Below are 26878 nucleotides of genomic sequence, written 5' to 3'. Positions count from 1 at the left end.
TCCATCTGGACAAGTTTTCTGAAACTCTCCATTTAATACTTGACACAGCCTAGGCTGTATTGAAGTTTTTCCTCCCCACCTCCCACAATCTCAGGGAGTTGTGGTAACTGTGTGTTGCAGACTTGCTCTATATAAGGCCAGCCTGTGGGCTGCAATTTCACTGGGTATCACAATCCAATTTTAATACAGTGCTAATGAAATCATGCAGTAAACCCTTGCCCATTCCTTAAAGGAAACATGTACAAGTAGTTTAAAAAAAACAGAATTTCTTTCTTTAAATAGAGCTAGAATTTGAAAGGAATATTTTTAAGAAGGAGCTCTTAAATTTAATTGCAGCATGGTCATATTCTTTGGGTGGTCATTCAGTCTATTATGTTACAGTCTGTTCAGTTCACTTGGGGGAGAAGAAAAACAAAACACAAATCTGCATTTGAAGTCTTAGGGCAACATATATATACCTGGTGAAGGAAGAGAGAGTCTGTTTTCATTTTGATGCTTTTCTGTTTACAAAGTCAAAGAATACTTGAGGTTTTAGGTTATCTTACAATAGATGCAGGACACATGTAAGTACTCAGCAAATACTTGTAAAGCCGGTGAGCATACCGGTGTCATTTCTTGCAATTCTGAGGTCCTATGACAGATCAAGAATTAGTTACTCTTGGCAGCATTAAGTTTATCCCAGGTAGCAGCATGTTTGGGAAGTGGCTTTAAAAGTTATAGAGTTGGACTACCCGAAAAACAGCCAGGTTCAGCAAAATCACGCTTCAATGCTATAAAATGCTAAATACTAACATTGAAAAAGACAAGAGACAGCTGAATAGCAATCTATAGCCATTTTAACGTATATAGACCATGGTTGAATGTAAACCAAAGTTGAAATGTCTATGGGGAAGTCACAGGTTGTGGTCGAGAACATGCATTTTCCTAGTAACATATTGGTTAATCAATACCATGTCAATTAATGCCATAATGCTGTAAATGGTTGTAAATATTGGGTTGAGTTTTTTACTTGATTGGGATGATACTCTGCTGGTTCTGCCTTTGGGCCAGAGATGGTCTCACCAGGAAGCCGTTGAATTTGCCAGGACAATTAGATGCTGGACTTTACGATTGGTCAAAACCTCCAATGAAAGAATCTCAACTGAGTTTGAACTATGGAAATACAGCGGGGTGGAGCAATCCACTGTGGGAGGGGGAGGGTTTGGGGAGGGGCGGGGGGAATTCCAGTGCAAAAAAAAAAAAAAAATGTGTGTCACATAATGCAATGAAATTAATAATAATAATAATAAAAAAAGATGCACATCAAAAAAAAAAAAAAAAAAAATCCTCATGAACAAGCTATCAGTCTGCTTTTACTCTCCCCCCTGCAAGGTTTGGAAAATTAGATGACGGATTGATAGCTGAAGGTTTTGTATTATGAAACTTTTATTAGCGTAGCTTTTTTGTTTTTTTATAAGACATGCTGCAGAGAGGGACTGAAGCTAATCCCACATTATTTCCCTAACCATGGCTAGTTCCATAACAGTTTGTAGCTTTAGTTTAAGACTTCTTAGAGGAACAACTCTGCGAGGGTGAATGGCCCTTTGTGTTCAGTGTTCACCACCTCAAACCCATGGTAATACACAGGTGCAGTAGAAATACACCACTCAATACCTGAACAAATAGACATTCCACCCCTCATAGGCTAGCACTTACATCAACTTATCTCACTTTTTCCATTCACTTTGATGTCAACTCTTACTTTATATCTCCCAGTTTGAAACCAAAAAACCCTATCCCCTAAATTAGCCTTCAGGCAAGCACTGCTTTGCAATGTTTTGGTACTGATGCTCTAGGCAAGGGGGAAGGCAGATCTTGGTATGTCTGTACTGTTTAATTGAGATGTCTCTATACACAAACTGTTGATTTACATTGTGTGAGACCCACATGGTACAGTACATTATTTTCATCGTGTTCTAGAAAGTCTGTTGTAAATCTCATATGACAATCCTTTCATCACACAAGGATTAAGACATTAACCTAAGCTGAAAGAGAAGATAATTAAGTATGCAATAAGTAATGGTTTTACCTCCTACTTTTGTGATAGTATTTTTTTAGGACAACTAATATTCTTAAATAAAACTTTGTTTAAATTGAAAATTTAAATGCAGTTGAAATTAGACAAATAAGTAAATCAGCAACGTGGAGACAACTTATATGATAGAAAAGGCAAGCTAAGGCAATAGTTAATGTAATCACAGAATGATTTGAAGAAACTCATTGAACCACTTTTGATGACTTTAAACTTAAAATTTTAAGATACTTCTGGTTAGGCTTACTTAAAGAATATTAATTTAAGTTTGTAAAATTTTCAATATTACAGAATATGCACGTAATATACCACCTTTACATTTGATCAGCAGCCAAAAGGGTAATATAAAATTATAGTTCAAATTATTCTACTGATTTAAACATTTTTAGTTTATCTGTTTCATATATATATATATGTGTATATATATATATATATATATATATAGAGAGAGAGAGAGAGAGAGAGAGAGAGAGAGGCATGGAATTAAATTTCAGCATTGTTCATGGACTGAAGTTTAACTGGTAAAAACTAAGCTAATAACCTTTCTGAAAGCATGTGGTATGGCTTACAATAAATTACAGATATACAATAAGGATGATAAAATAAAAACAAGAAAATAAATTCCATAAAAGAATGTCATGATAACTGCTCATAGCCCCAAAGATTTTCTGAAAATGAGCATGAATTTGGGAGTTTCCTAGCAGGGATGATAAAATGGTAGACATAAGAAAATGTGTTATTCTTAAAGTCAAAGGCTACACCATTTTAAGTGAGGAACATTAATTATCTCTGGCTACATATTCATAATTGAATGTATTTCATACATTCCTTCCCTGAAGATACTGGAGGGTGCAGCAGACGGTACTTCAAGATGGCACAAATTGGATTAATTCTTACAAGTACTGCTACTTCTTTTATGGCACATCTGTGTTAAAAAAATGATGTAGTTCTTAAATTTTATACTGTATGAAATAGGAATGCTAGCCCCATGTCTAAGGAATCATAAGTACAGAGCTAGTCTGTTGAGGTGAGGTTCTGAGCCTGCCAGTTCGTGGGTGTGTCTTTGTAGTGCTGCTTTTACAGACTTGAGGCACAGAGGCAGCAGATACTGGGGATGGTGTTTGCTTGGCATGTTGGATGGTCCTGTGGGCGCTGGAGCTTCTCAGTGACCTGGAAGACTCTTCAGATACCTCATGAGGAAACAGTGGGGAATGAACAGTGCAGAGGCAGATGTTGGGACAATTACAGGTGCATGTGGGTTGTGGCACTCAGGCACCAGAACACGTGATTTTGGAGAGGTAATCTGGAATTTGGTTTTAAATGATGTCAGCTCTGCGATAGATCTGGTGGCTTGAAGGCACCAGACAGTTTGGATATTTTTGATTATATGTGTGAATGAATAATGGGATCACATAAGTGATAAAATTGTATAAATATGGTTGATTGAGTAATTCTCTCTTATGTCCCCACCAAATTATGAGCTGCAGTTCTCCCCTCCATCTTGGCCTCTGACTGGGAATTAATGATCTACAAGTTTAGTCACTATCGAAAGTACACTATGAATATGTGGTCAGAGGTTAGTTACATAATCAGCTGTGTAAGTTCCTGAATCAGAACTGTATTACACTGAGAGTGATTTAAGCAGGCATGATAAACTTAGTTCACACAGTTGACCTCCCATAATGGAAATGCAGACAAGAAAAATTATATGTACTTGAACATGAAGCTTTCCGCACAGTTGAAAGGTACTTAGAAGCAGGTGGCAGGATCGTTTGGTCTGCTGCCTCTTATTCTATTATTGGTAGGTGGTGTATATCGAAGATGATATCCAGATGTGGTAATGATCATTCAGTCCACTATCTGTGTGGTATGCATAGCTGAGTATATCTTATGAAGGCTTAAGTTTATAACCACCTGAAATTCCATAAGTACTCCTACCTTCCAACCCCTCTGTTTCTTTGAAATGTGGTTATTGAGCTGGTCAAGATCAGTGTGTTGAGGCTGTGGCACTGCCTTCTCTACTGTGTGCCTGTGCAAAGATAGGAAGAGTTTATAGTCTCATGGTTGTTATTCCAAACTGAGTTTGTGAAATGTTGGAGGTCTGATTCACCTGGAGTGGCACTTTCAGGAACTTTGTCTCGAAGTTACGGCCCAGGTATGTTGGGTTGGAATAGCAGTGACTTAAACAAGCAAAGGCTTGTGGAGTGAAAAACACATCTACTAAGTATTGGTTTCATACAAGCTGTTTGTGACATGCACATCAAGTCTCTTTAGGAATAACCAGATCATTTTGTAGATGAGTACTGCACACTTCTGTTCTCGTTGGACAACAGCCACTTTCAGAGAACTCTACATATATGAACAAAAAAAATATTAGTATTTCTAGTACGGCTGTAAATGGAGAGGAATTTTGTTCACATTCAGGACCAGATATGTGTTAATAGATTCTGCAGTGGCATGAATAACTAGTTAACATGAGTGATTGCAGAGTGATATTATTACAAGGTGATGTCATGGGATGCTTCGGTATATTTGAAATTTTAATTTGGTATCAGTCTCCCATAATTACCACCTTGCAGACATTTTAGAAAATGTCTCCAGTTAGCAAACCATTTTGCACCCTAAATATCAGGCATCACATTATGTTTCTTTACAGCCTTGAAATGTTCTGTGAATGTGTCACACCAAGGCGTTGGACGTTTACATTAGGAGAGGTTTCAGGTTTGTCACTCACGATGGACCAGGATTTTAAAAAGTCAAGCAAATCGAGTCCACTTTCACAAGGCAAACTCAGAATTTCTTTGCAACTTTTTTAAAGATTTATTTTATTTTTATTTTAAAATCAGATATAAAGAGAAGAGGAGAGACAGAGAGGAAGATCCTTCATCTATTGATGCTCGCAGTGGCCAGAGCTGCACCAAATCAAAGCAGGAGCCAGGAGCCTCTTCAGGATCTCACACATGGGTGCAGGGTTCCAAGCCTTTGAACTGCCTTCCCAGGCTACAAGCAAGGGGGCTGGATAGGAAACAGAGCCACCAGGATTAGAACCAGCACCCGTATGGGATCCCTGTGTGTGCAAGGCAAGGACTTTAGCTACTAGGCTACCATGCTGGGCCCCATTTGCAACTTTTTCTGACTTCATGCCCTGGTACTGTTAGCACTACCTTGCAGCTATTTCTTTGCTTACTCTAATGGGGATTTTCCTCTCACAGTTGATGGTGACGCTTAAGTGCAGTCCAGTGTGTGCTAAACTTCAAGGGCCATAAATGGAGATGGTTTTACTGCTTAACTCATTCCCTGGTTGCTGCTCACTTATGGCTCTAAGACACTTTATGGAATCCCAGGGTTTGTTTTCTTCTGCCCATTTGGAAACCGTAGGCACCTGATATAGAAGAGTGTGTGAAAGAGAATTGTATTCCTTAAATGTTCTAACCATATAATCCCATCTGCCTTTCTGTATTTGGTACATTAAAATGCATTTTGTTTGCATCTTTAGAAGTAGTAAAGCATAGTAAGAAGAGAAAAGCTGTCCATTGACCTTTGGACAATCAGTGCAGAATTCTCTGCTTCTAAATTTGTTTCCAACATACCATCAACTTTCACCTGTCTGGGAGAACAGCTTTCTGGGTGCCTCATTCTAATGAACGCACGAGGCAATTTTCCATCAGTTGGGAGTTGGTATTTCCATAACATCAGCAACATTTCTGGCTGAGATTTCTTATAAAAATAGGGGCCACTCGTCTGCTCTGCATAAATCTCCGGGAAGTTTAAAATGGCAAAACAACAGTGGCTAAAGGATGCATTTTCTTCAAATTATGGCAGATGGAAGATTTTAAAAGCATCTTTTAAAATGCATGGTTAGCAGTAAAAGGAACGTATTTTGGTGTCAGAAGTTTATGTCCTGGGGATCTAGCATCTATGCTATTGATTGAACAAATAAGAGGTGAGCTGAAGCCTTCACTGTGGCGAACTAGAAAGAAAGCCTTTTCCAAAGTTCCCTGCACAAATGCTTACTGACTGATTGTTCAATATTTCTCTACTCCTTTGTGTTTCTGTTTCTGCCTAGAAATGATAATGTTATCATGTTTCTTCTTGGATTCTTAATTGTTTTTCAGATTTCTTTATTGGAAAAGAAGACTTACAAAGTGAAGGAGAGACAGAGAGAAAGATCTTTCATTTGTTAATTCATACCCCAAAGTCTGCAATGTCTGGAGCTGAGCTTAACTGAAGCCAGGACTCAGGAGCTTGCTCTGGGTCTCTGGGTGCAGTGGCCCAAGGTATTGGATCAGTCTGCACTGGTTTCACAGCTCACAAGCAGAAAGCTGGATCAGAAGTGGAGCAGCCAGCAAACAAACCAGTGCCCATATGGAATGCTGGCACTTACAAGCTGATGATTAGTCAGATGAACCATTTTGGCAGCCCCAGATTCTTCAGTTTATAAATAGCAACATCTAGTTGAGCAAAAAACACAAAAAGTGTAATGCCTGATGTCCATCCTTGGTAGAAAGAAATGTAATTAACACACAGTGTAGTTGGAACTGCATCTCAAAGGACATATTCTGTTCAGTGGGGTATTTGAAGAGCTAACAGCTCTGGTTAAGTAATTTGACCCTTCTGTGTCTCCATTTGCTTCTCTGTGTAAAAATTAAGAAATTGAGTTGCATTATAGCTTTATAATACTTGCTCTATAAAGAGTACTTTGTGATGTAGTCACTAGGCTATTAAGACAAAAATTCTTAAAATTTCTTCCTCATTAGTCTGGTTGTTCAAGATTTATTCATTAGAAATATTAGGGTGACAGAGTCTCTCTCTCACATACACACATACACACACACACACATACACACACACACACACACAGATCTTCCTTCCTCCAATTCACTCCCCAAACAGTATCAATGTCCAGGACTGGGCCAATGTTGATACATGATCTAGAAACTTCTGTCATCCACCTGGGTAGCAGGAACTGTAAAATACTAGCGCCATCACCTGTTGCTCTTTGGATGCATTAACAGGAAGCTGGATTAGAAGCAGAACAGAAGAGTAGCCATATTCCAAACTGGCACTTCAGTATGGGAAGAATGTCCTGGGTTTAAGTCACTGAACCATAACTTGGTTCCCTTCTTGAAATTTCTAAGAATGAGCCTTTGTGCTGAGATTTGGTTGTCCATTGCTTTGTATCCATGCTGTAATGCCAGTGAGCCTCCGTGTGGCTAGGATTTGACCATGTCTATCTTGGTTGTTCATCTATGGAGAAACTGAGATTAGAAAACTACCAAATGGATATGACAAAACTTTTACTGAGAGGGGCCAGACTGAATGCTGAGGACTTTGGCTGGCAACAGGAAGTTGATATTCTGCTGAGATTAACCATCACTAGTCTTGGCTCTGATGTCATCCAATTTAGGATGAATTTTAACTGTTTTGAGGAAAAGCCTGAACAGAGAGAAAGCTATGATCATTAAAATTGTTTTCTGTTATAAATAATTTCTGATAAAATATCCATTAATAACAGCATGAAAGATTCAGTCTCTTTTCAAAATATTTTCCCATGATCCGTTATAATGTGTAATGGTTCACTGTTTTCACCTCAAAATATGTTTTTCTTCTAGAAAATGAATGAGAATGTTTTATTTTTAATATTTTTTCAAAAGAATTTTCTGTGTTTAAAAGACAAAATGACAGACAAGGATGGGGGGAGGGAAGCAAAGAAAGAATGAGCTGTTCTATTTGGTGGTTTGCTCCCCAGAGGGCCATTTTCAGGACAATACCAGGACCAGGTTGGATCCAGGAGCCAGGTTTTCCAACCTGATCTCCCACTATGACAGATGTAAGGACATGGGTTATCTTTTACTCCTTTCCCTTTGTGGATCCGTGCACCTGTGGTGGTCATTCAGGTTTCTTGTAGTTTTAGGTGGGTATGATTAAATGTGCTATAAACATTCATGTCCTGATTTTAGTGTCTTTATATGTCACATGAATAACTAAGAGGATTCTTCAAAAAAGTAAATTGTTTGGCCCGGCAGCGTGGCCTAGCAGCTAAAGTCCTCGCCTTCAACGCACCCGGATCCCATATTGGCGCCGGTTCTAATCCCGGCAGCTCCACTTCCCATCCAGCTCCCTGCTTGTGGCCTGGGAAAGCAGTCGAGGACGGCCCAAAGGTTTGGGACCCTGCACCCGCGTGGGAGACCTGGAAGAGGTTCCTGGTTCCCGGCATCGGATTGGCGCGCACCGGCCCGTTGCGGCTCACTTGGGGAGTGAAACATTGGATGGAAGATCTTCCTCTCTGTCTCTCCTCCTCTGTGTATATCCGGCTTTCCAATAAAAATAAATCTTTTAAAAAAAAAAGTAAATTGTTAGTGCATATTATTAGAAAAAAAAACCTAAGCACCAAGTTCAAAATTAGGTTTTACAAAAACATAAACTTTTAATTCCATTGTCTCGGAAACTACTGAAATAGCCACATAAATAATGTAAGATTATTGAGTCACATAATAAGTATGTTTTATTTTGCAAAAACTGCAAACTGTTTTCCAAAGTAGCTGTCCCATTTTGTATTCTTGTTAGTAAGATATAGGACTTTCAGTTTAGTCAAATTTTTTTTGAAAAATAAACCATGGATTAAAAAAAGCACAAATATTCAACTTGATGAAATACTCCAAAATTAACATCTTTATTTAAAAGAAAAATAATTGCAAAATGAAAGCTGCCAGCCACCTAAGTGACTTCTCAATTTCAGCTTCCATTTTTTCTCCGTGAATGTGTGTCCTGATTTTATAGCAATAATTTGTATTTTTAGTAGATTCATTGTTTAATCTATGCCCACTGGTATTTTAATTTAGTCTTGATCATTTGATAATCTTGACTTTTTTAGGATTTATTTTATTTTTATTGCAAAGTCAGATATATAGAGAGAAGGAGAGAGAGAGAGAAGAAGAGACAGAAAGAAAGATCATCCATCCAATGATTCACTCCCCAAGTGAGCACAATGGCCAGTACTGCACCAATCCAAAGCCAGAAGCCAGGAGCTCTTCTGGGTCTCCCACGCGAGTGCAGGAAACCTAGGCTTTGGTCCGTCCTCGACTGCTTTCCCGGCCACAAGCAGGTGACCATATGGGATCCCAGAGAGTTCAAGGCGAAGACTTTAGCTGCTAGGCCACCGTGCTGGGCCCAATCTTGATATATATATATATATATATATATATATATATATATATATATATATATATATATATATATATATTTTTTTTTTTTTTTTTTTAAATGTATATGAAGGACAGAGAGACAAGTGGAGAGAGAACTTCATTAAGCAGACCCGACAACCGGATCTAGGCAAGGTTGAACCTGGGTACATGGAACTCAAGCTGTTTATCCCAGATTGGTGTGAGGGACTCAGTTAATTTAACCATCTGCTTCGTCTCTTAGGAAGTGCATTAACAGGAAGCAGAGCTGAAGTAGAGCTGGGACTTTTGAACTGAGAAACTGTGATATGGGATGTGGGTAACCAAAGCGGAGTTCAAACTGCTGATCACCTGTCCATATGGAGCAGTCTGTTAAGTTCCTTTGAACCTCCAATTTGTCACCACATTTTCTGGTTTATTTGTTGAGGAACTTCTCAGAGCATTTGACATTGAAAGTTTTCCATGATCTAAATGTTGATTACTATACTTGGGGTTGTTCAGCAAGTCCTTCTGGCCTCCATATCTTCTATGAGTTTGCACTTATTTGCAAATACTGCTCCTAAAGGCAATCTAAAAGGAGTTAAGCATTATTGTCTATACCATGTGCAAGGAAAATTTCTCACATCTCCATATCTCTTAATACTTTTCACGAACGATCATATGCATGATAGATGTCTTATAAATTTTGGTTGGTTGATAAATGAACAAGTGCAAAGATGAATGAATATTTTCACTAGAGTAGAAAGATGCAGCAGGGATTGTACTTTGAGAAGCTTAAACATATGGAAGAATTTTATGAAGATTGTGTTTATGATAGAAATTGGCTTTTAAGGGAAGTTGTAGAATAGCCATTTCTGGAGCTCTTTAAAATTCTGATAATGGCCATCATTGTTTGAGTTATAAACCTGAGAGGATGAAGACCTGGTTTCCGATTTATGGGCTTCCATGACAAAATATTCATCTATAAAAGAAGAGCTTTCTATTTCAGAGTAGTCTTTGCAGAATCCCTTATTGCGGGGCACTAAATGAAATTTAGTGTTGAAGGCTCACTTTCCATAGGGTAACGTTTACTTTAAGCTGGTGTTACATGAGACTTAGTGTGATTTATACCAGTCTGGCCCTCTATGGGTGTGGGGGTGCACACAAAGGTAGCCAACCCAGTGGAGTGGATTGTTGAGATGATTACTTTTGTGGTTCTCCAGCTGTACACTTACTGAATGCTATTTCTGCAGAGGGATGATAATAAACATTTGCAACTGTTCTCTGGGATTCTTTGTTTACTTTGTGAAAAAAGTTCAGTTTAGATGTTTATGAATGTCTACATCTGTTGCTAATGCACAGCCTTAAGCTTGTAAGAATGCTTCCAAAAAACCACATGAGAAATTAGCTAAATACTGAAGCTATCAGGTACTAAATTGTTGTAGTTTTCATGAAATTGTGTGTTAGAATTCTTATCATTTCTTCTTACCAAAGATCTTCACCTATCAGTTATTAGGATAGTGTGTGATGACATGCCTTTTCTCAAGAGAAAAATGGGAGTTTCTTTCCCCATAAGTAATTCCTATAATTGTGAGCAGTTATATTTCATATTTGTTAATATTGACATCAGCCTGGCCACAGATAGTGGGTTTTTTATTTCATTTTTCATTGTTTTTAGAAAATCATTGCTATTACTTTTTTGGAAGATTTATTTATTTTCATTGGAAAGTCAGATACATCCAGAGAGAAAGAGAGACAGAGAGAAAAATCTTCCATCCTTTGGTTCACTCCCCAGATGGCCACAATGGCTGGAGCGGAGCCAATCCAAAGCTAGGGCTTCTCCTTGGCCTCTCTTGTGGGTGTGGAGTCCCAAGTCTTTGAGCCATTCCCAGGCCATAAGCAGGGAATTGAATGGGAAGTGGAGCAACTGGGACACAAACCAGTGCCCATATGAGATACTGGTACATGCAAGGTGAGGATTTAGCTAGTAGGCTACTGTGTGTCTTATTTTTTATTCATTTTTTTCTAGAACTTTGTATGTGATAGGGAGATCTGAGAATAGTTAAATAATGCAAGGTTGAATCTTTAAAATCACTTGGATAGTATCACACTGGCAAATGTACGCTAGTCTTAAATTTGGAGCTTATGACTTCTGGTCACATATTTTTTGTGTATTGTAATTAATCATCCACAGTAGAAAATGAGGTTTAAGATTTTTTTTAGAAGCTAAGGGATATCGTAGAGCATTCAACCTTCATCACGTGTTACACATTCTGTCACTGACACTGTTTCTTAACTTTTATTCATGTGACCTTGCTAAGATTGTATTCAAGAAAAAATTGGATCAGGGAAATGGGTGAAAATATTAAAATGTAAAAACAAGCAAACAAACAAACTTAACATTCACTGATACTTCCAATTCAAAGTTTGTGAAGAGGATCTGTGCCTCTTTATTACCATTTTAGTCTACCTGCTTAGTACATGTTTGTACTGCGTTATCAAACCAGATAGCCTGATGATGGCATGTGGTTCTAAACACGTGCACCAGTATAATATATAATTATGTTTATTGCATTGACTGGGTAGCTATTCCATATTGGAAAGCTGGCTCAAATTTTTTCTTTACTTTGGCTCATATATTACATGCTCACCTATAAAATTCCAGATGTACTATCTCCCTAATGCATTAATCACAGTACTATTTTTCTCACTTTTTCTCTATTTTCAGCATTTTTGACATTGTGTAACTCCTCTCTTTGTTCAGTAGATGTTGCTTACGATCATAGCTTTGCAAATTGCAGGTCCACTAAATGTACTCTTTTCAAAAGTCTCTGCTACTGCCTGAATCTGTCAGCTAAGTGAGCCCTTGCTGCAAACACGTTTAGTTAACCTGTCCACCCTTATTGACTACATAATATTCAGATTTCTTGTTTATTTGATTTAAAATAGATGTTCCATTCATATGGTGTTACATTAAGAATAGTTTTCTTTTCAGGCACTATTGAAAAATTTTCCTAGTTTTTATTTTTTTTTTCATTATATAGTTCCAAAGGCACTATTGAAATTAAAATATAGCTTTAACAAAAACACTAAATTGGGTTCTCTGCTAAGCAAAATGAGGGGCATAGAGATGAATCATTTCCTCTGGCCCTTAGGATCTTATGAGTAAAAGAAAAGTTACACATGAGATATATAAAACACTTATGTTAAATAAACTCGAATGTTTGAAGTAAGTAAGGAAAAATGAGGAAAACATTGTGGCACATAAGGGGCTGCATTTGAGACAAACACTGAAGGCTGTACATGTGAGAAGTATTTGACAGAGAGCTGAGGTAGGGTCTGGTGGGTGATGAGAACAGCATGAAAAGACAAATGCAGAGATATGAATATTTAGTCTATGTGGCTGCAGCTGATTTATTGCATGGCTCTCATCTAAGCAAAGTGGACGCCTAAATCCAGTTTGCATTTTAACCTTGCATCTTGGGGAGTTGTGGCCTACCTTTGCAGAGTTGATTTCATGAATATCTCATTCATGCCAGTTCATCTTACTCTGAACTCTTCTTGAAATCTAGTGGTCACTTTTGTTGTCAGAAGTACTTCAAGAATTTATTTCTGTTCCTTCAGCAATGTACATTATTATCGAGAGTGTCAAAAACAAACAAAAAAAGTAGTGGTATATTTAGTGCATGTTCAGTAAGCATGACACACGTTAACGCTTACAAGTCAATTGCCTCTTCAAAAGCGATCGCCAAAGACTAGACTAAGTTATCAGAAAATATCCTACATGTCTTCTAATAGATGTGAATGTCTTTGGGATTTTGCACACTCAGAGTTTCTCAGCATCTCTCTTGGGTAAAGGCTTTAGGATTGGAGTAGTGAAGCTCTAGTTGCTGCCTCAGTGTCCCTGAATCCCAAATCAGAAAAATTCAGAGCATTGAGGTTACACTGATAGCGAGAAAATTAATTTAATAAAATGTGAAGGGAGAAGAAGAAAGGGATTCAGTCTGAGGACTAAGATGTGTTAACCAGCAAAGCTACACCATTGATACTTCCACAGTAACCTCTAAAGGGAAGATACATGTGATTCATGTGGTTAACTCAAGTTTATTTTGTTGTAGTTTAAAAACTTACCATGTGTCAAGAACTGTTGTAACAGAAATATAGCAGTAAAATGAGACAGATAAGTATAATTTACTTCTGAAGAAACTATACTATTATGTGTAATTTTAATTCTGATCAGAATCACTTATAGTTAACATTCTTCGTACCTGTACTTTACAAATAAACAAACTGTGGCTCATATGGTTAAAGTGGTTTGTCCAACATTAAATGCCATGTGTGTGCTATATATCCACCAAACAAATAGAAATCTGCAAAATACAATCTATGGGATATTCTACAGGGCAAAATCACCTATTTTTTTCTTTAAGATTGATTGATTTGAAAGTCAAAGTTACAAAGAGATAGCCAGTCAAAGATCTTCTGTTCACTCTTCTGTTCACTCATTAAATAGCTGTGATACTAGGACAGAGCTTCATCTTTATCTGTCAAAAGGGTGAAGGGGCCTGGACACTTGGGCCATCTTAAGCTGCTTTTCTTGGGCCACTATGCAAAGAACTGTATCAAAAGTGGAGCAACCAGGACATGAACCAGTGACCATAATGAAAGCAAACATTGCAGGTGTTAACTTTAAGTGGTTGATTACAACACTGGTCCCCAATCTGATTTCCTGAACAAGTCAGTTACAAGGAAGTTAATGAAGGTGGGGAGAATGTCTATAAAAGTTTGAAGAGATGTTGTGTGGACGTGGTTTGTATCCTGGTTTGAATATATTATGAAAAACCAAAAAAGACAATTTGAAAATGTCAGATGGTTTGAAGATTTGTGTCTTCTTTATCTTAAATGTGATAATATATGATTCGGATTTTTTAAAATCCTTATCCTCTACATATGCAGTCTGGTGTAAATATGGCTAACGACATGATTGTGGGCCTAGCATAGTAGCCAAAGGTTAAAGTCCTTGCCTTTGCACATCCCAGGATCTCATATGGATGCTGGTTCCTATCTTGTATGCTCCACTTCCCTTCCAACTCACTGCTCGTGTCCTGGGAAAGCAGTTGAGGATGGCCTTGGGACCCTGCAGCCACATGGGAGATCTGGAAGAAGCTCTCTGGCCATTGTGTCCATCTAGGGAGTGAGGCAGTGGATTGAAGATCTTTTTCTGTTGCTCCTTCTATGTGTAAATCTGACTTTCCAATTAAAAAAAAAAAGCCATGATTGTGTGGTATGAACTAAATAGTCCACGAATTGTATCAAGATGTTGGTGAAAATGATTGGCTATGAGATGGTATAAATACACTGAGTGCTAAAAATATGAGAACTGCTTATGAATAGGGTTTGATAACAATGAATCTCAATTTATATGAATCTATAATTTTGTAAAAGTGATAATTGTCGATTTCAATTTCATTTATTCCAAATACTTTCTTTTCTCTTTTCGAATCCCTCGCTGGCTCATGAATTACATGGTGGCATCATTTTCTCTAAGTGATTTTTGTGTTTCCTTTTTGTCAGTCATGTGTTGGATACTCAGTGGTGTGTTTTCCTCTTGGAGCTGTAATTTGTTGTTGCTGCTGTTGTTGTTGTTGTGGCTGTTGTTCTAATTCATACCAGTTGTTGACTTTGTTTCATGGCTCTCATTTATGAAAATGTATAGAGATGAAGTACTGCAGTCTACCATATCCAGATGTGGAGGTACAATGCAATGTGTGCTCCTGCTTCCAAACAAAAGATGGAATCCAAATGAAACTGTTGAAAGTGTGTAGACAATGGGATGCTGGACTGTCTGATACTGTCTGTACCAGCAATGTTGGGGCACACTTAAATAAGAGACTGATGCAATTATGACTTCTTATGGGAAGGACTATACTATAATAGCAACAGGGGGCAAAATCTGTCGGAGGGTGGGAATTTGGGGGAGGGGAACCCAAATAAAATTTAAAAAAATTTTTTTAAATATAAATTAAAAAAACCTGGTAACTGTCTCATGCTCAGAGCGATGGTTCCAGTATTTAATCCTCTACCTCTAAGTGCCTGGACCCCCTGTGGGTGCTGGTTTAAGTTTCAGATACTCTATTACCCATTTGACTCCATGCTTGTGTCCTGGAAAAGTAGCAGAGGATGGCCCAAAGCCTTGGGACCCTACATTTGTGTGGGCGATTAGGAAGAAGCTCGTTCGTTGCTCCTGGCTTCATCTGTATTCAGCTTTGGCCATTTTGGCCACTTGGGGAGTGAATCAACAGAAAGCAGATCTTTCTGTCTCTCCTTCTCTCTGCAAACCTGGCTTTCTAACAGTAAACAAGTAAATCTGATATCACCTTTTCAAGACCTGGGCCTCATAGTGGGCCATATGAGTCATGTCTTGTTATGTGAAACTCATCAATAAAACTAGCTGTCAAATATAAGAATCTGCCTTAACTTGATGAATATCCCTTCATTGTGGCCTTCAGCCAAATTGAGTTTAGCATTTTCAAACTCCTTGGGGTTGTAAATGACACAGTGAGGATCAGCTTTCAAGTTACAACTTGCATTCCTGTACTTTGATTGGCTCCTTTCTCCTGTGCCTGGTTCACCTTCTTAAACCATTGAGAGCCTGAGTCGCATATGTATGTACACTTGTGATGCTCATCTACCTGCCTACCACATACTTGCACTCTGTTGCTGCTAGGTGTTCTTGGAAAAATACACAGCTCCTAGAAGTCCTAGAATCAGCTTCAGGGCCAGTTAGAAGCAAGTGTCTTATTCACGATACGTTGTAAGACATGTGGAAGGCACAGAGTCTACGTGAACTCTTCCTTTAGATACTGAGGATCATCCTGTGGAAGAGTCGAGGGACAAGAGCAGAGTTACAGTGGATCCTCTGAACCTTTTTTTTTAAAGGCATATTTGTTTTTTAGAAACTCAGATATGCAGAGAGGAGAGACGGAAAGGAAGATCTTCTATCCACTGATTCACTCCCCAAGCGGCCACAATGGCCGGAGCTGATGTGATCCAAAGGCAGAAACCAGGATCCTCTTCCAGGTCTCCCATGAGGGTGTGGGGTCCCAAGGCTTTGGGCCACCCTTTGCTGCTTTTACAGGGTACAGGCAGGGAGCTGGGTGGGAAGCGTGACCACCGGGACATGATCAAGCGCCCTCGATGGGATCTCAGAGCTTTCAAGGTTAGGACTTTGGCCACTAGGCCACTGCACTGGGCCCAATCCTCTGAATCTTAAGATCAAAGCTTAAGATTTGGTAAGAGAATCAAAGAGTTAGAATGCTGTTGGTTCAAAATATTGCAGACTTTTGAAAATATTGGTAATTTAGCTGATCAAGATACATCCTGAACATTTGTATTTTTATAAAAACAATGCTTTGCTATCAGACTGTATTTACCAACTTTCTGAGACTTACCTGAATATCCATTCTGCTAGATTAACACTGGCTCAAAATTATATCCAAAGGATGATTCTATTTTTTAGATATTAAAGGAAGAGATGATTATTATTTGAGACGCATTCAAGGTAGAGGCATTGGTAGAACACCCAAGCTTTAGAATATGAATGCTGCCACAAGCAAAAAACCAGCACATATGCTGTTCTGCCAAGTTAGTAGATGACTGTCCCAGCATGGAGCCTCTGGATACAGAATTCAGCAAAGAGAGCTGCCCTGGTTGCTCTGTCCTCGGTCGTCTGGGGGATGCTTTACATTCTGTCCATTTGCTGAATGTGTGAGGCCAGCAGGAGGTCCCATGCAAACATCTGGCCCTGGGTCATCTCTAATAGAAATAAGACAATCAGCTATGGGACAGTCTGTTCCATCATGGCGACCTTGGGTCCAATTTAGCGGCATCTGGACATTTGTGGGAGGCAAATTTTAGCACAGTTCTGACAATAATTTTATATTAAGCCAAATTGCTGCACTCATCTGTCTCTACAAAGGTTTGGAAGGGATTCAGATACTTCTGAGCCTTACTGCAGATGGCACTGCCATTCTTGTGGATGATGGCTGATGGTTTCAGCTGGAAGTTAGCTTCAGAAGCATAGCTACTAATTACACTGTTAATGCATTCCTTTAACAGATATTTATGGAGTGTTTCTGCTGTATTCTCCACACATAGTATGGTATTTGTGTCTGTATTCATAAAATCCATTTGGTTAAACCAGTGGACTCAATAACCAGTGTATCTCTTTTACATATGAGTGAAGTGGAATTCAGAGAGCTAAAGTAATAAGACCAGAAGAATTTCTGTGTGGTACATGACAGTCATTGTTACATGTACAGAGTTTCATGCTCTTCATATATTACATTGGCCTTGGTATTTCCATTTCTGTTCATGCAGATATTGTTTGTGTCCCAGCTGGAGTTTTGTACTGTTTTAATTCACTTGGAACTTTTGGAGGTCCTAGAATTCATATGTAAAAAGGTGAGAGATATTGTCTGGCCCACAAAATCATTCTGTCTGACTCTGCCAAGAAAACCACAGGTGAGGCTTGAAGTTTAGCAGGCTAATTTTTGAGTTCATAACTAAATGGCTCTTGTCAGGGAAAGGTATACTTGCAAGTGTGAATATGTCGCCTTTTTTCTAGTGTCACATGACTTTCTACTAATTGATCTTTACTGCTGAGTCACTCTTCTGTATTTTTCATCTATGCAGTCTATTGTTTAGATTATAATTAAATTATAAATGAAAAAGCAATTGTTCTTTATTGTCCTTCCAGACACCAAAAGGCAGTAGTCCTGATCTACTTAGGGTCACAGCACTTGAATGAGAACCATTGGTGTATGGTCACAGGAGTACTTGAAAGATTTTTTTACAGTCTGTGATGATCACATTTGACTTGCCATCATTCTGCTCTGTGTTGAATTGTCAGTAAGATGATCTGGTTCACTGGCTGTACTGTTTGTGTCTCATCAAATGATGCAGATCTTATACTTTGGAGCTTTTCTTGCTTATGGGAATACATTCTATGACCAATAAGTTGTGCTGCTTGATCTGTTTCAGCAATGAGGGTGTTGAGGTGTGGGCCTTTTATGTCCTACTTAATCATCTGGTCTGAGAATGCCAAAACAACCGTGGTGGGGACCAAAATCTAATGAATCTATAACAAACTGATTTGTATATTGGTAATTTATAGGACCCATGAATTATGCTATAAATATTCAAATGGCCCATGGCCAAAGAGTAGATAAATGCATAGTAGTTCTTAATGAGGTTTGGTTTCAAATTCAAGGTGGTCCAATGTCCCAGAGTGAGATCCTGCTTAGAATGGATATATGGAGATGCGATCCTACTGTGTTCATTTGCATTCAGAGAGCTCTTTGCTTTTGCCAATAATTTTGAACTGGTCTTTGCTTAAATCAAGCAAAGTAGACCATGTGTTGGAGTAGGTCTCTCCCACCATTGCTCACTTGATATGTGCTATGGATTGAATATGTTTTCACTCCGCAGATGGATATGTTCCAGTCTGATCGCATGTGATTTTATTTAGTGATAGACTCTTTGGGAAGTCAATTAAGATTCAATGGAATCATGAGGACAGGGCCCTAATCTGATAGGGTTTGTAACAGAGAAGACTCCATAATGTACTCTCTGAATGTATCGAAGAAAGGTCACATGAGGACATGGTGAGCAAGTGATCATCCACATGCTGAGAAGTGAGACATCATCAGATGCAACCCCAACCATATCTGGATCTTGTGCTTCCAAGACATATCTCTATCTGTGCTTTACAAAACTGAGAAAATAAATTTCTGGTACAAATCACCTGGTCTGTCGGGATGATACTCTGCTGTCTCTGCCCTCAGACCAGAGAGGGTCTACCCAATAAGTAGTTGGACTTGACTGGACTATAAGATGTTGGACTCTATGCTTGGCATATACTTGCAAAGAGGGAATTTCAACTGAACTTGAACTATGGTTATGCAACAAGGTGGAGGAACCCACCATGGGGGGGGTGGGGGGAGAATCCCAGATTCTATGTAATTACAACACAATGTAATTAATGAATAAATCTAATAAAAAAAGAAAAAATAAATAAATAAATAAATCACCTGGTCTGTGATATTTTCTTGTGACAATGTGAGAGTAGACGGGTAGAGTTGGAAGCCTGTGTTCATGCCTATGCAGGTGATGTAATGTTTCCAGGGTTCACAGATGAGGAAATCGAGGGTTTATGTGTGATTTACATCATGTGTCTTCAGCTGCTTTTCCCTACTGAGAGTACATAGAGATGCAAGTGAGTGAGGATAAAATGATGTCTGAGAAAAATTGCTTTTTCTCACCCTAACAAGTAGAAGTACTGAGTTGTTAAAATGCCAAAAATATTTTCTTCTGGTTGATAAAAGCTTGAATGGTGTTAGCAATCATCCCCTACCATAGTGTCTGACTGCAGTAACACATTCCTTCTGTAGCTTTAGCAACCTCCCAGTCAGGGATGCAGCAGCACCAGGGACAGAGGCAAACCCTCAGTCCAGTTTCCTTTCTGGTTGGTTGATGCTCAGTCATCTACTATTCTAAATATTGTGTCATTCTTGCTTATTTTACAAATAATCCTGAATCAACTATTTAATTTATTGGAAGTGTCAGTGTTTTATTTGTAACAATAACTAGGCATACTTTGTGATTGGTTGTGAGTCATGACACCACCTTTGAAAACTTTTATAGGAGTCTATGAAAGTATGTGATAACCTGATTCATGGACACCTGTTGTAGCACTATGAGGGATGAGGGCCAGTTGAAAAACCATAGTTATTGAAAGAATAGAAGATGATGAATAAAGGATTTTGCTCTTTGATTGCATGGCTGATTTTACTCTGAAGCCACCTTGTATCAAGCCCAAGAAAATGAGTAATTTGTGGCAGCTAGGAGTAAAATCAGAATAATTTATTTACTTGAATGCCCCTGTTCCTTTATATTTCTGTGGCAGCTTGGTATGATAATTGGATTGTTGTTGCCATTATTTTTCTGAGCTTCATTTTAGGACTTTCCTTATTATGTTTGAGTGGAAGTGTTTTAGTACTTCTTTTTTTTTTTCCAGAAGATTTGATTGCTTGGGAATGCCTAATGGAATCAGTTCTTGACAAAGACTTTGAGTCTTGTCAATCACTTGAATTAAAAAAATATGCCATACTAGGTCTCAATCCCCTACTGAGCCATGTGTGAGCTATACATGGGTATGGACGAGCCATGGATGGGCTGAGTCATCCAGCAACAGGAACCAGAGTGGGGTGAAAGCCAGCCAGGAAAAGCCACTGTTCCTGCTAGGACAGAAGGTGAACTGAGAATGGCTGGCTCATGGACCCCCTGGTATGCACACAATCAGCGCAAGAAGTATGATAGGAAACAGCCCCGAATGGGCCATGGAAAGTTTCCCACTGGCATACATTTGGCATGGGTCAGGGGCGGACCCGGCCGAATCAGTTCATGTCATCCACTGGCAAACCCAGGCACTGGAGGAGAGTGTGGGTCTGGCCAGGTTCGGTCGCGACTAAAACTAGTGCATGATATGGAATTCCAGGGAGAGATTACCTGTACTGGATTTGAATGCAGCACCCAACCAACACGCGTGAGAACCAGGATGGGAGAGGGCAGAGCAGCGGGGGGATGGAGGGGCTGGTCCCCTCGCCGGACAGCTACTCTCACTGGATAGAGTGGGATGGGATGGGGATGGACCAGACTGGGCAGGGCTGCAACACCTGAGTGCCGCACGTGGACTAGAACAGGGAAAAGCCAGGTTGGGCTGACTATTCCTGCCGGTTCTAGCATAAATTGGAGTGGATGAACGTTGTTTGGGCTTAACTGCAGATAGCTGGCAGAAGCTGGCACTGGGAGCTAATTCTGTCAAGTCAAACCACAGAACCACCCAAAGAGATCATAAACGGGGGCTGAGAGAGACTCAAGAGGGAAGTGGTGGGGTTCCCCCTCTTGGGTCACTACTCACGAGAGGGCATGAAAACTAGGAGGGGGGCTGGGGTGACTAAAAGGAGAGGCACTCAGCAATATCCGTGAGGGCTGAAGAGTTGAGTTGGTTGGAGGGAACTAAGCTTCAATGCCCATTGACAGGTACTGGAGCCATATGGGAAGCGGGACAGACTGGACTAGTCTGCTATGTATACTAGCAGGCCAGGGTGAGGAGCAGGCCTGGTGGCGGTTATTGTGGGTCGCCCCGACTGGGCTGCAGATCCCACTGGTTGATGAAAGAGTCGAGTGCATGCTGGACAGAACCAGGCTGGACTGCAACACCCTTGGTTCCAGTGCAAGTCGGGACTGAGAACGGAGCCAGCCCAGCGATTGCAACCACCAACTGATTGTGGCGATGGACTGTGCTGGAACCGGTACTAGCTGGAACACGCGGGAATCTGATCTGGGAATACCTCTAGTCTCTTTGGTTATCTCCCCAATTGAACTGCTGGACTCAGAGCCCTGGCTAAGAGAGGACGGAGGACGGAACAGGTCAATCAACCACCTCAGCTAAACGTTGGACAGCGAAATACTGGGCAAAAGAGGACTCCATGATAGACTGTGACAGTCAGTGGCTTCTTCAATGACCTAATCGAGCTGGGAGGGATGTGACTGGCAGCGATCCATAACTGGAAGACTATTAAGACCACTTGAGCAAGTATCTCAGCATGCCCCACATCTGGGACCTTGGGCGGGTGGGAGACTGGGTGGGGATTCTCCCTCAATATCCCCCTTCACCTCAGATACATAAATAATATAATAAAAATATATAATAATAAAAAAATATGCCATAGCTTTTTTTAAAAGTTTGATTTATTTGAAAGGCAGAGTAACAGTGACAGAGATATTTTATGTACCAGTTCACTCTTTCAAATACCTGTGAAAGTCTTTGCTGGTCTAGGCTGAAGCCAGAAACCAGGAACTCATCTGGGTCTCCACTTCGGTGGCAGGCACCCAACTACTTGACTCACCACCTGCTCCCTCCCAGTTACATTGGTGGAAGTAGGACTTAAAATCAGGTGCTTTAATTAGGATGTAGGCATGCCAAGTGGTAGCTTAACTGTGTCCTCACACCACCTGCCACCAATAGCTGTTTTTGTTTTATAACATTAAGATAGATTTAAATAAAGACTTGGTTTCTTTTTTTTAAATATGTATTTTATTTTTACTGAAAAGGCAAATATACAGAGAGGAGAGAGAGAGAAAGATTTTCCATAGGCAATTTATTCCCCAAGTGGCTGTAATGGGCAGAGTTGACCTAATACAAAGCCAGGAGCCAGGAGCTTTTTCTGAATCTCCCACACTGAGGCAGAGTCCCATGTCTTTGGGCTGTTCTCTACTGCTTTCCCAGGCCACAAGCAGCGAGTTGGATAGGAAGTGGAGTAGCTGGCTTGCACTGGGTGCAAATAAAATCTTAACTCAAAAGCTCTTACAAAGATTAGAAATAAAATAGCAGTGCCAAGTTATTTAATGCTTTTAGTCTTATTTACTCTTTGACTCAAATTATCACACAGTTTTCATAGATCTATATATTTGTCAGAAAATAGTAGATAAAATTCTTCTAATTTTTTTTGCTGAAAGCATTACCAATTTGATGGTTGAAAACCGATGATTAATTTTTAAAGACTTATTTATTTTTTTTGGAATGGCAGATCAGTTTTACAGTTCACTCCCTAAATGGCCACGATGGCCAGAGCTGAGCCAATTCAAAGCCAGCAACCAGGGGCATCTTCCAGATTTCCCTTTTGGGTGCAGGATTCTAAGGCTTTGAGCCATCCTCTACTGCTTTCTCAGGCCATAAATGGGGAGCAGAATGGAAGTGGAGCAGCCTGGACATGAGCTGCCACATGTTTGGGATCCCAGCATTTGCAAAACAAGGATTTAGGCATTAAGTCATCATGCCAGGTGCTTCATGATTAGTTGCTACTGATCGTTTATTATATTTAGATTTTAGTAAGTACATATTGTTATTTCCAAATTTCTTTAGAATTTGGTTTCTATAAATGCTGTAGCATGTATCACCTGTTTCGAGATCTTACTACAAAACTCAAATAAATAATACCTTAATTCCAGAAAGCACTTTTATCCTGAGATTTTCAGTGAGCTTACATTGGTTTATTAATGTTTGTGTAATTTGTGGCTCTTAACATGTGGTTGGGAACCTATGTAATGTTGTGAAGTCTTTGGTTCCCATACAAGTCAATACAAGAGTCAATAGTTAGATTTTAGCAAGCTATGGAAGGGAAAGAAAGAAAAAGAGCATTGAAATAATACAGATGTAGGTCAACGCTGAGAAACAACCTGAACATCCTTTGGTAGATGAATGGTAAAGAACATATGTTACACAAACATGCACACATAATACAGTGGTTTTTGTCTTAACCAAAGGAATTTGTAGAACATAGATGTACCTGGAGGACACTATATTGAGGCCAGCACAGAAAAAAAATGTATGACTTCAGTTTCGTAGAATATTAAAATACCTGAGCTTGTGGAAACTATAAATCATGCTGTTTTGCTGCAGATGGGGAAATGTTATTCAAAGCTTAGAATGTTTTAGTTGTTCAAAATAAGCAACTGTAGACACCATAGGTTTTTTTTTTTTTGGTTCGTTTTTTTAAGTGTAGGCCATGGAATTTCTTGAAATATTAAGCATTTGTGTGTGTGTGTGTGTAAGAAAGTGTTCATGGGATTTTACACCATGAGATTGGAATGTGCTCCTTTCAGTTGACTGAAGACCCCTGTTGTGCTGGTGATGCTGTTTGATCCTGGATTAGAGGAAGAGCTAGATGGGAGTTGGAGCCAAGTACTTAGCTTCTCATTGGGCTTTCAGAAGGTTATTTATTTATTTTTATAAAGATATGTGCTTTTTTGGAGTGCTGGCATGGAATCATAGGGTACTGCTCTTCAGCCTTCCTCTTATGGCATATCTTGCCTTGTTCAGATGCTGGTTCATGGCATATGTTTCTGAAGGCTTGCTGTATGCCGTTTTCAGGCTTCCCAGAAGAGGACAGACACACAGGAGAATTATGCCTACTGCTTAGTTAATTATAAATCAAAGCTATGGATCTCAGAAAACGAGAAGCTGGGATTTTCTTCAAATTAAATTAGTAGAGTGATTAAATGCTCATTATTATATCTAAAGAGTCAGTAAATGAAGGAAAAAAGAAACTTGAATTACAGCATGAGGGAGTTAGGCTAAAATGAATGTAACTATGTTCTAATCATCTTTTGATCATTAAATATTAGGCACAATTAGAAAGAGGCTCATTTAAAAAAACTGAAGAGTGGCTAGGTTGTATTCTTACTTCGTGCTGGAGAGATAAACTTGATAATGTTTAAAGGTTATTTTCTCCCTTAGAAGAATGTACCCTTTAGACAGGCAGAAATGAGATGGAAGAATGATTCCCAACAAGATCATTCTGACGAAACCTTAGTTTATTTTTTAAAAGATCTCATTTACCTACTAAATTTGAGCTTCTCAAGTCTGAGGGATCCCTCTATTTTTATCTGAATCTGCAAATTGTTGGCATATAACCTCCAGCCATAATGGGTGCTGACCATGGACTGACCATGTGTGTTATTGAAGAGGCTGCTCAACGAAACTTACTCTATTGTAGATGGGTCGCTATTTTACAAAGCTCTAAGTAAGGTTAAAAAGAATAAACACAGCATATGGATTGGCATCAAATTAATGCATTATTTACATTTTCTGTAGTGTTATTTCCATGTTCCCTGAAATACTGAATTCTTTTGCTGTTTTGTAATAGAATTCAAATTTTCAAAATGTGCTTTGCTCTATATGACATTCATTCAAGAGAGCACATAGATACAGAGTGGTTTCACATGCTGCATTAATTATGACCCACAGATCATGCTGGAATCCAGCTATGATCTTTTAAGTCATTACTTAGATGAAGACAAGTTGTAGGTCCTTGCTACAGTCCTTCTTGTCCTATAGGATTTTGCAGAGTCTAGGGAGCAGATTTGGGGGTAGCTTTACTTGAAAACAGCAAAGAGCCTGTGATAACCCTTTTTGACCTAAGGCTTTAGAAGTGTTGATTTTAAAATAACTTTTTAAAACTCTGTATGATGTTAGATGCAGACAGCCATGGAAGATTATAACTGCTCCCATGTTAGGCCAGGTTAATGAAGAGGTTAGCATTTGAAAACAAGAAAGAAAATTATTCATTGGAAAACTCACCATTCATTGGAAAATCCAAATTTCACTTTGGTTTCAGCCCCAAGAAGGAGCTGCCTGACCTTGAGTGAATCCCTCAATTTCTTAGGGTCTTGGTTTCCTCCTAACAAGAATTAAACCCTTGGGTTCTCTCTCACTAATGTTTTATGAGTCAATAAAATTTTTCAAACTCAGAGCAGCTGTTTTCACAATTTTGTACCCCTATCAACAGTCTAGTCTAACCATATTTTTTAAAACTGCCATTTTTAGTCACACAAGTTCTGCCTCGCCACTTCCCAACAGCCTTGCCTGGGAAAGAGAAAGTCATTACTTAGAAATGGCTGCACCCAGATACAGGTCTTGATGTGTTTTTGGAAGCGGGGTGACCTTTACTTAGGATCTGCATGAATGGGGAAACAGCTTTATCACTGCTCTGGAGAATGGGAAAATGTAATAGTTGGACAGATGCTTAAGCACACCCTTAGTGATTGCCCACTAAGTGGGTGGTACTTGTCCCAATCCCAACTCCACTATATAGTAGTCTGGTCCCTCTTGTGGATTGCTCACCACAGATAATGCTCTCCTTCTTCAAGGCAATCAGTTTCCTGTGGCTTTTCTTTTCTGGTTAAAGGAAACAAGGCCAGCTAGAAGGGCGAGAAGGAAAATGGTATGATAAGGGTGGGTAGGTTACAGTGGTTATGGTAAATGTGTTTGTTTGAGTAAACAAGCTGTAAGTTTTACTCAATTGCAGTTTAACAACAACAGAAGCACTTCAAGTGAAGTGAAAGATCCTCTGGAAATGTGCCCCTTGCCTGTCAGAGCAAGTAGGGCACACTATTTTGGAATTTACTGGATTTGTTCATTGAAAAAAGCCTGCAGTCTTAGAATTTGTTTTTCTTCTTTTTTTCTTTTTTAAGCTCTTAAGTATGTTGGGATGCCATGGACTGGCCATGTGAAACTGGGCTGTTTGTAGGAGGCATCTCTTACCTTGACAAACGAGTCCCCATTCTCATAGTCAAGACATTGCATTGGCCATAAAGGGTTTAAAGAGTAGAAGGAGAAAATGCCTCAACATGGGATATTGGGATGAAATGGGATGAGACTGTCCTTTAGATGCATTTGTATTGAAACTGATACATTTATCTTCTTATGGATGAAAATGATGGATGAGAACTCCCAAATAAAACCACAGAGAAACATAGTAATTATATCTGTGTATTTATTCCTCTTCTGTATAACACATTAAAAATGTCTCTTAGCAAACCAAGGATGAAATAATTCTAGACACCTATGTGTGCTAGTTGAATATTAAAAATATGTCCTATGGGCTTATGTGTAGTTTATAATGACAAATCTTTAGGTATGATTTGTTTAAAAAAAGCTTTAGCTATAAAAACATAAAGGACTACCAGAAGACACAATATGATCCTCCTAGAAAATGAGGTGAAATAGCAGTCGCATGAGCCC

The 26878-nt window shown here is 39.2% G+C and overlaps 1 protein-coding gene across 4 annotated transcripts in view; it reads left to right on the top strand.

The window, feature by feature from the left end:
• The window catches only part of NCKAP5 (NCK associated protein 5), an 845136-nt gene that overhangs the window by 393095 nt on the left and 425163 nt on the right, over positions 1 to 26878 (top strand). The window lies entirely within an intron of this gene.

This window comes from Ochotona princeps, chromosome 5 (genome assembly GCF_030435755.1).
Source record: "Ochotona princeps isolate mOchPri1 chromosome 5, mOchPri1.hap1, whole genome shotgun sequence".
Lineage (NCBI taxonomy): Eukaryota > Metazoa > Chordata > Mammalia > Lagomorpha > Ochotonidae > Ochotona > Ochotona princeps.
Note: the sequence above shows the minus strand (reverse complement) of the source record. Positions and strands in the feature narration are given on the sequence as shown.